Source organism: Lathyrus oleraceus, chromosome 3, assembly GCF_024323335.1.
Source record: "Lathyrus oleraceus cultivar Zhongwan6 chromosome 3, CAAS_Psat_ZW6_1.0, whole genome shotgun sequence".
NCBI classification, from domain to species: domain Eukaryota; kingdom Viridiplantae; phylum Streptophyta; class Magnoliopsida; order Fabales; family Fabaceae; genus Lathyrus; species Lathyrus oleraceus.
Window position 1 is genome coordinate 501795173 of NC_066581.1, and position 8688 is coordinate 501803860.

Sequence of the window (8688 nt, forward strand, 5' to 3'; positions counted from 1 at the left end):
TTGACTTTGTCAAGTTAATATCGTTGGATTAAGGGGATTGATGGAATGTACATTCCATCTCCCAAAATGAATGGATGATATTAATTTAGTAAAAGTCCTCCTTTGATCAATTTGAGTATTCATCTATTTCCCTCCCTCTTCATCTCATTCTCCTTCTTTATGCATTCATCTCATTTGGCCTATGATATCTCAAAGTCCTAAAACTAGTTGATTAAAAAATTAACCCGAGTATGGATGAGATTAGGCCACACCTTTTGCATATTCTTTTTGTGTGTGGTATGTTTCATGAGCATAGTCCATAATTCTATGTCTCTAACATGCATTAACACCAAAGTTCTATTGCCCGCCCTCAAATAGTTGTGACTTCTACATAAGTCTAATTACGATTGCTTAACATAGCGCTAAATTTGTGATATAAAAGGCATAGCATTCTAGTTAGTGAGATTGTAATCTCCCCTCTTTCATGGTATTATATGGAAACTTGGCCTTTTTTCCTTCATTTGGAAGATATCTTGGCTCAAGGATCCATGCTTGTGATAAGTCGGTTGAGTGTTCTCCAAAGAATGTCTAAACAATGAAAAGCAAAAGCAAAACAATACTACCTTCTAACCTATTAACAACTAACTTTTAATTTCAAGCCATTTACTTTCATGTCATTTAATTCTAGCTTTTATACATTTGCTATTATTCATATCATTCTAATTGTTTATGTTAATGCAATTTTCACTTTGTCCACTTGGACCATATTGCGTGATATATCTTGTTTGTGTATACTTTGCTTGTTTGTGTGGTCTTTGACCATTAATGTACATAATAACAACAAAAACCCTAAAAAAAATGTGTGGACTGTTGACTTGATCTTGGACAAATGGACGTAGAACTTAGGCAACCTTCCTACGCTAAAGGAGTTAGCCAATGCCAACTTATTTAAAAACCAAGTGCTTGCAATTTGGAACTTCATCTGATACATCATTCAAGATCCCTCTGAGTTCATTAGCAACATGATCATTGTGTAGCTGTCATTTTGAACCTGTGACTTGTAGAATTCATCTGCTACATGGGCTATTTTTGAAGAAGATCATGGAGTGGCTAAAGCTTGGATGTGCCTATCTTTATTTGATTCCTTTACTCTTCAAGATAATATAATTGTGCATTTGTGTGTTGCTTGATTCTAAAAGTCCAACGGAATTCTGGGTTTCTATTGACATTCTTGTCTATTGGATTGCTACCCATTTGGTCAGATCTTTTCAACTCTTAACTTTTAATTTTGTGCATAGGGTTAGTCCCTTCATCTTCTCCCCATTTCTTTAATTTCCAAATCTCTACCTCCTTTTTTCAAAATCTTCTTTGATAGAACTTATTTTGTTCCAAACTTTGACCACTTTGTAAAAAGATAGAAACTTTGGCCTTATGCCATTGCATTTTCAAACTTCTTTTCTTAAATCAAACTTGTAAATAAACTTAACTATACTTGACTTCAACTTTCAAAAAGCCAAAAAGAACTAACTCATTCAAACCATTTTTGGGCCTTTGTGCCTTTCAAACTTAATTTTTTTTAAAAGCCATGCACCCACTTTGAAATTTGTATCATGAACTATGAGGTTTTGATCCCTCATTTTTATGTTGGTACGTAGGCACAAGTTCGAAGGACTTCTCAAACACAAAAATATAATTAATGAATTCTTTTCTCATCCCCCCATTCTATTTGATTGTAAACATCACTTTTATACCAAATACATATGCACACAAAAAGGGCTCCCTAGGAGTACCTAGGACACTTTCGGTGCTAACACCTTCCCTCTATGTAACCAACCGCCTTGTAATCTCTGACATTTTATTAGTTTTGATTTGAAAACTTCTTACTTTTGGGTTTTATTTGTACTTTTTCCCTTTTCCCTTGGAAACAATAAAAGCTCGGTGGCGACTCTTGTTATTTGATATCTAGCTTATCCATAGCTTGATGATCATGAATTTACCGCTACAATCATCAACAATCAAATTTTGAGAGGAAGAAGGTCTCTTTTGACCCAATCCTGATGACATATGCAGAGTTATATCCGTCTTTGATTCTCAAGAACCTGTTGCAACCAAAAATCCTCCATAAATCCTCGAACCACTTCCTTGGTGGTACAAACCGGAACTCCGTTGTGCTTTCCACCAAGGATCTCTCAGTCACGATATTGAGAATTGCTACCCCCTCAAGTATGAAGTCCAAAAGTTGGTAAATAATGGAATGGTGTCCTTTGAGGATCGTGCGCCGAATGTTAAAGCTAACCCACTACCTGCCCATGGGAATTCATCTGTTAATATGGTGGACGGTTGTCCTGGCAAGTTCAAGGTATTTGATGTACGCTTCATAAGAAGGTTCTTGGTGACGATGCACAACGATATTTGCTTGGTTAGCGATTGTGAGCATGACCTTGATGGTTGTGCTATTTGCAGTGTCAATCCCAAAGGTTATATGATTGTGAAGAGAGACATCTAGAGGTTGATGTATGAAGGCTTGATTCAGATTATTCAATCCCGTCATGTAGATGACGATGTTAATATTATAGTCCCTGTTTTCAGAACTCCTAAGAGAGTGGTTATTCAGTATGATAGTAGCAGCAGTAACAACATCAGCAATAGATCGTTATTGTTGTTGGTAATACGGTTAGCGGGTCCAGTCCCGTATGCATCCGATAAGGCTGTCCCATATCATTACAATGCAACTATGTTAAAGAACGGTCAAGAGGTTCCTTTTCCTACGAACAGTTCTGTGGTGAGCATAGTTGATGTTACCAAGGTGACCCGCAGTGGTCGTGTGTTTGGGTCGGTGTTCCCAAAGAATATGGAGGATATATCTATTAGTAAGAAGGTTGATGTACCAGTGATAGAATCCGTTAGCGCTCCAAGGTGTTAATCTGGTGCCCAGACTGATTAAGAAGAGCGAGTTTAACATGATGGAGTAGTTGCTCCAAACCCACTCGAAGATTTTTGTATTGTCTCTATTAATGAACTCAGAAGCACACAGAGAAGCACTGTAGAAGGTTCTTGAGGAAGCGTATGTGGAACATGATGTTACAGTGGATCAGTTCGATCATATTATGGCTAACATCATTTCCTGCAATAATCTCAGTTTTTGTGATGAAGAACTCCCCGAGGAGGGTAGAAATCATAACTTGGCTTTGCATATCTCGATGAATTGTAAAGATGACGCTTTGTCAAATGTGATAGTAGACACTGAGTATTCATTAAATGTACTTCCAAAGTCGACTTTGTTCAAGTTTCCATATCAAGGAGCGCCTATGAGATATAGTGGTGTGATCGTCAAAGCTTTTGACGGTTTACGCAAGACTGTGATTGGCAAAGTGGATCTTCCTGTGAAGATAGGTCCGAGTGACTTCCAAATTACTTTCCAAGTAATGGATATCCACCTGGCCTATAGTTATTTATTGGGAAATCCATGGATTCATGAGGCATGAGCCGTTACTTCAACGTTTCATCCGAAGGTGAAATTTGTCAAAAATGGGAAGCTTGTTATCGTTGGCGGGGGGAAGGCGTTGTTGGTCAGTCACCTAACATCTTTCTCTAATGTAGAAGCTGAGGATGAGGTTGGAACCCCGTCCCAAGCCTTATCTACTGCCGAGGAAAAAAGAGTTCGGGCACCCATGTCCTCATTCAAAGATGCATTGAAGATTGTTGAAGATGGTCAGTCAGATCAATGGGGGCGGATGGTAGAGGTCTCCGACAACAAGAGCAGAGCCGGTTTAGGTTTCCAACAAGGTTCACCAGTGGTTAGATCTAAAGATGTGCGACTCAGTTTCCTTAGTGGAGGGTTCATTCATGGTAATGAACAAAACTTAGTTGTTATGCTAGAGGACGATGAAGAGGAAGACTGCACCAATTTTGTGACGCATGGAAAGACTTGCAACAATTGGATTGTTGTCGACATTCCTGTTATTATGCATCGATCTAAGTAATTGCTTTTATTTGTTTTTGAAAATCCTTCTCCTATGCCTAAGGGAGAAGTGAACATTGTTTGGGCATTTCAATTTGATCATCAATATAATTTAATTCTAGTCATCCACATCTATGATGTTTCATTTTTACTTTTTGCTTTATTCTGAAATTGGTAATCACAAAAAACGTAAATAAATAATATACTTGTCCACCTGCCTAATATTTGGTCACAAATTCACTTCTCTAAAATCAAAATATCAAATCATTATGCAGGTTGGTTTCTAACCCCATTGAATACAATGATCTTTCTCCATCCCCAAATTTTGAATTCCTTGTGTTTGAGGGCTAGGAGGAAAGTGATGAAGTATCTGATGAATTGTCTCATCTTCTTGAACACGAGGAAAAAGCCCTTAAGCTATTCAAAGAGCAGATTGAGTTAGTCAACTTGGGTTCCGAGGATGATATGAAGGAAGTCAAGATCAGGTCTCGACTGTGTCATGATGTTAAGAAGGGGTTGATTGATCTTCTGTGAGAATATTCATATGTGTTTGCTTGGTCCTATCAAAACATGCCTGGTTTGGATTTTGAGATAGTGGAGCATAGATTGCCATTGAAGCCAAAATGCCCACCAGTCAAGCAGAAGTTGAGGAGAACTCATCCTGATATGGAAGTGAAGATTAAAGAAGAAGTGCAAAAGCAGATTGATGTTGGGTTCCTTGTGACTACTGAGTATCCGCAGTGGGTGGCCAATATTGTACTTGTGCCGAAGAAGGTAGGAAAAGTCTGTATGTGTGTTGATTATAGAGATTTGAACAAAGCTAGTCCGAAAGATGATTTCCCTCTGCCACACATTGATATGTTGGTAGACAATACAACTAAATCCAAAGTCTTTTCGTTTATGGACGGATTTTCCGGATATAATCAGATCAAGATGGAACCTGAAGGTATGGAGAAGACCATATTCATTATACCTTGGGGAACATTCTGTTATAGAGTGATGCCTTTAGGTTTAAAGAATGCCAGTGCAACTTACCAGAGAGCAATGAATACTCTTTTTCATGATATGATGCACAAAGAGATTGAAGTCTATGTTGATGATATGATCGCTAAATCAATTGATAGGGAGGAACATGCTGAGCATTTGTTGAAGCTATTCCAGCATTTGAGGAAGTATAAACTCCGCTTGAATCCCAATAAGTGTACTTTTGGTGTTGGTTCTAGTAAGTTGTTGGGCTTTATTGTCAGCGAGAAGGGTATTGAAGTTGATCCTACCAAGGTCAAAGAAATACAAGAGATGCCCGCGCCCGAAACTGAGAAGCAAGTCAGAGGTTTTCTCGACCGCTTGAATTATATCTCCAGATTCATTTCACATATGACTGCCACAGCGCCTATATTCAAGCTTCTTCGAGAAATATAAATCTTGTGGTTGGACTGAAGATTTCCAGAGAGCTTTTGACAGTATCAAAGAGTATTTGCTTGAACCTCCGATTCTGTCTCCGCCTGTTGAAGGAAGACTATTGATCATGTATTTGATTGTGCTTGAAGAGAGTATGGGTTGTGTTCTAGGTCAGCAAGATGGGACTGGAAAGGAGGAACTTGCAATTTACTACTAGAAGTTCACCGATTGTGAGACTCAATTTTCTATGCTTGAGAAAACTTGTTGCGCATTGGCTTGGACTGCTAAGCATTTGCGTCAGTATATGTTGAATCATACAACTTGGTTGATATCCAAAATGGATCTAATAAAGTATATATTTGAGAAGCTACTTTAACTGGGAGGATTTCCCGTTGGTAGATGTTGTTATCAGAGTATGATATTGAATACCGATCTCAGAAAGCAATCAAAGGTAGTGTCTTGGCTGACCATTTGGCTCACCAACCGATTGGAGATTACCAGTCAGTGCAATATGATTTTCCTGATGAAGATATCTTATACTTCAAAATGAAATATTATGATGAACCATTGCTTGAAGAAGGGCCAAACCCTGGTTCCCGTTGGGGCATGGTATTCGATGGAGCTGTTAATCAGTATGGTAATGGCATTGGGGCAGTAATCATTACTCCTTAAGGCATGCATTTTCCGTTTACAACCAGATTGATTTTCAAGTGTACAAATAATATGGCAGAATATGACGCTTGCACTATGGGGCTTGAAGAGGCCATTGATCTCAGAATCAATTACTTTGACATCTATGGAGATTCAACTTTAGTTGTGAATCAGATCAAAGGTGAATGGGAGACGAATCAACCCGGTTTGATACCATATAGATATTACGCGAGGAGGATCTCATCTTTCTTCACAATGGTTGAATTTCATCATATCCCTCTAGATGAGAACCAAATGACAGACGCTCTTGCAACGTTGACTTCAATGATCATAGTGAAGTATTGGAATGAGGATCCTAATTTGACTGTGATGCGTCCTGATAGGCAACCTCATGTGTTTTCCGCTGAAGAGATCAAAGATGAGAAGTTGTGGTATTACGACATCAAATGTTTCCTCCAAAGTTAGATTTACCCGTCTGGGCATCTTTGAAAGATAAGAAGACTTTGAGAAGACTAGCCGGTAACTTCTACCTAAATGGTGGTGTGCTTTACAAGAGAAACTTCGATATGGTCTTTCTCAGATGCGTCGATAGACACGAAGCAGACCTGTTGATGACTGAAATCCATGAACATCAAGAAGATTATTTAGAAGATGGTTGTAACATATAAGGATTGGCATGAGATGCTCCCATTTACTTTTCACAGGTATCATACATCCATCCGCACTTCAATAGGGGCAACCCCTTTCTCACTTATTTATGTCATGGAAGTTGTGCTCCTCGTAGAGGTTGAGATCCCATAATTGTGTGTTTTGATGGAAGCCAAGTTGATTGAGGCTGAATGGTGTCAGACTAGGTTCGATAAGTTGACTTATGCAAAAATTAGGGATTATGGCAAGTAACTGCATGCTGTTGATCTTCATATTTGAAGACGTTCTTGAGCACAACGAACGGTTTTGATTTATCATCCCCAGTAGCGGCCAAGAGCACAGTGGATATCAATGGTTGGTAGAAGGATTAGTGATCGTTGTATTCAATGTAACCCTTTTCCATGTAAATTACCATTTTCAACTTTGTATAGATTTGTGGAGTCTTGTCATTTACAGACTACCATTCTATTAAATAAAGTTGAGCTTTTACCTAATTGTTTCTACTCTTGTTTAATTTAGCCAAATAGTTTTAAATTTTATTATGATCACTTTGAAAATTAAAACTTTAATCAAAATCATATTTTCTTAAACATATAAAAGCATTAATTTTAAACAATCGATTTCATTAAAAAGGAATATCAATAGTGGTTCAAAAGCAGTAAGCCCTAAGTGTGGAACATTATTGGTTCTCCAAGAGCAGTAGGCGTGATTTCTCTTTCATCCCCGACAACATTGTTCAACACCCTGTAGCGGGAAATTCATGATCATCAAGCTATTAACAAGTTAGAGATCAAATAACAAGAGTCGCCACCGTGCTTTTATTGTTTCTAAGGGAAAGGGGAAAAAGTACGAACAAAACCCAAAAAGTAAGAAGTTTTCAAATAAAAACTAATAAAAGTCAGAGATCACTGGTAAGGGGATTGGTTACACAGAGGGAAGGTGTTAGCACCCAAAGTGTCCTAAGTACTCCTATGGAGCCCTTTTTGTGTGCATATGTATTTTGTACAAAGTGATGTTTACAAACAAATAGAATGGAGGGATGAGGAAAGAATTCATTAATTATATTTTTGTATTTGACAAGACCTTCGGTCTTGTGCCTACGTACCAACATAAAAATGAGAGATCAAAACCTCGTATTTCGTGATACAAAATTCAAAATGGATGCATTGCTTTTAACAAAATTAAGTTTGAAAGGCATAAAGGCCTAAAATGGTTTGAATGAGTTAGTTCTTTTTGGCTTTTTGAAAGTTTAGGTCAAGTATAGTTAAGTTTATTTACAAGTTTGGTTTAAGAAAAGAAGTTTGAAAATGCAATGGCATAAGGCCAAAGTTTCTATCTTTTTGCAAAGTGGTCAAAGTTTAGAACAAAAGTAGTTCACTCAAAGAAGGTTTTTTTAAAACAAGAGGGAGAGATTTTGAAATTAAAGAAATGGGGAGAAGATGAAGAGACTATCCTATGCACAAAATTAAAAGTTTAGAGTTGAAAAGATCTGACCGAATGGGTATCAATCCAATAGATAAGAATGTCAATAGAAACCTAGAATTCCCTTGGACTTTTAGAATCAAGCAATATACAAATGCACAATTATATTATCTTGAAGAGCAAGGCATCAAATAAATATGGCCTCATCCAAGCTTATCCATTCCATGATCTTCTTCCAAAATAACCCATGTATCAGATGAATTCCACAAGTCACAGATTCAAAATAACAACTTCACAATGTTCATGTTGCATATGAACTCAGAGATGCCTTGAATGATGTATCATATGAAGTTCAAATTGCAAGCACTTGGTTCTTCAACAAATTGGCATTGGCCAAGTCCACTAGCATAGGAAGGTTGCCTAGATTCTAAGTCCATTTGTCCAAGATCAAGCCAACAGTCCACTCAAATGTTTTTTAGGGTTTTTGTTATTATTATGTACATTAATGTTCAAAGACCACATAAACAAGCAAAGTATACACAAACAAAATATATCACACAATATGGTCCAAATGGACAAAGTGAAAATTGCATTAACATAAACAATTAGAATGATATGAACAATGGAAA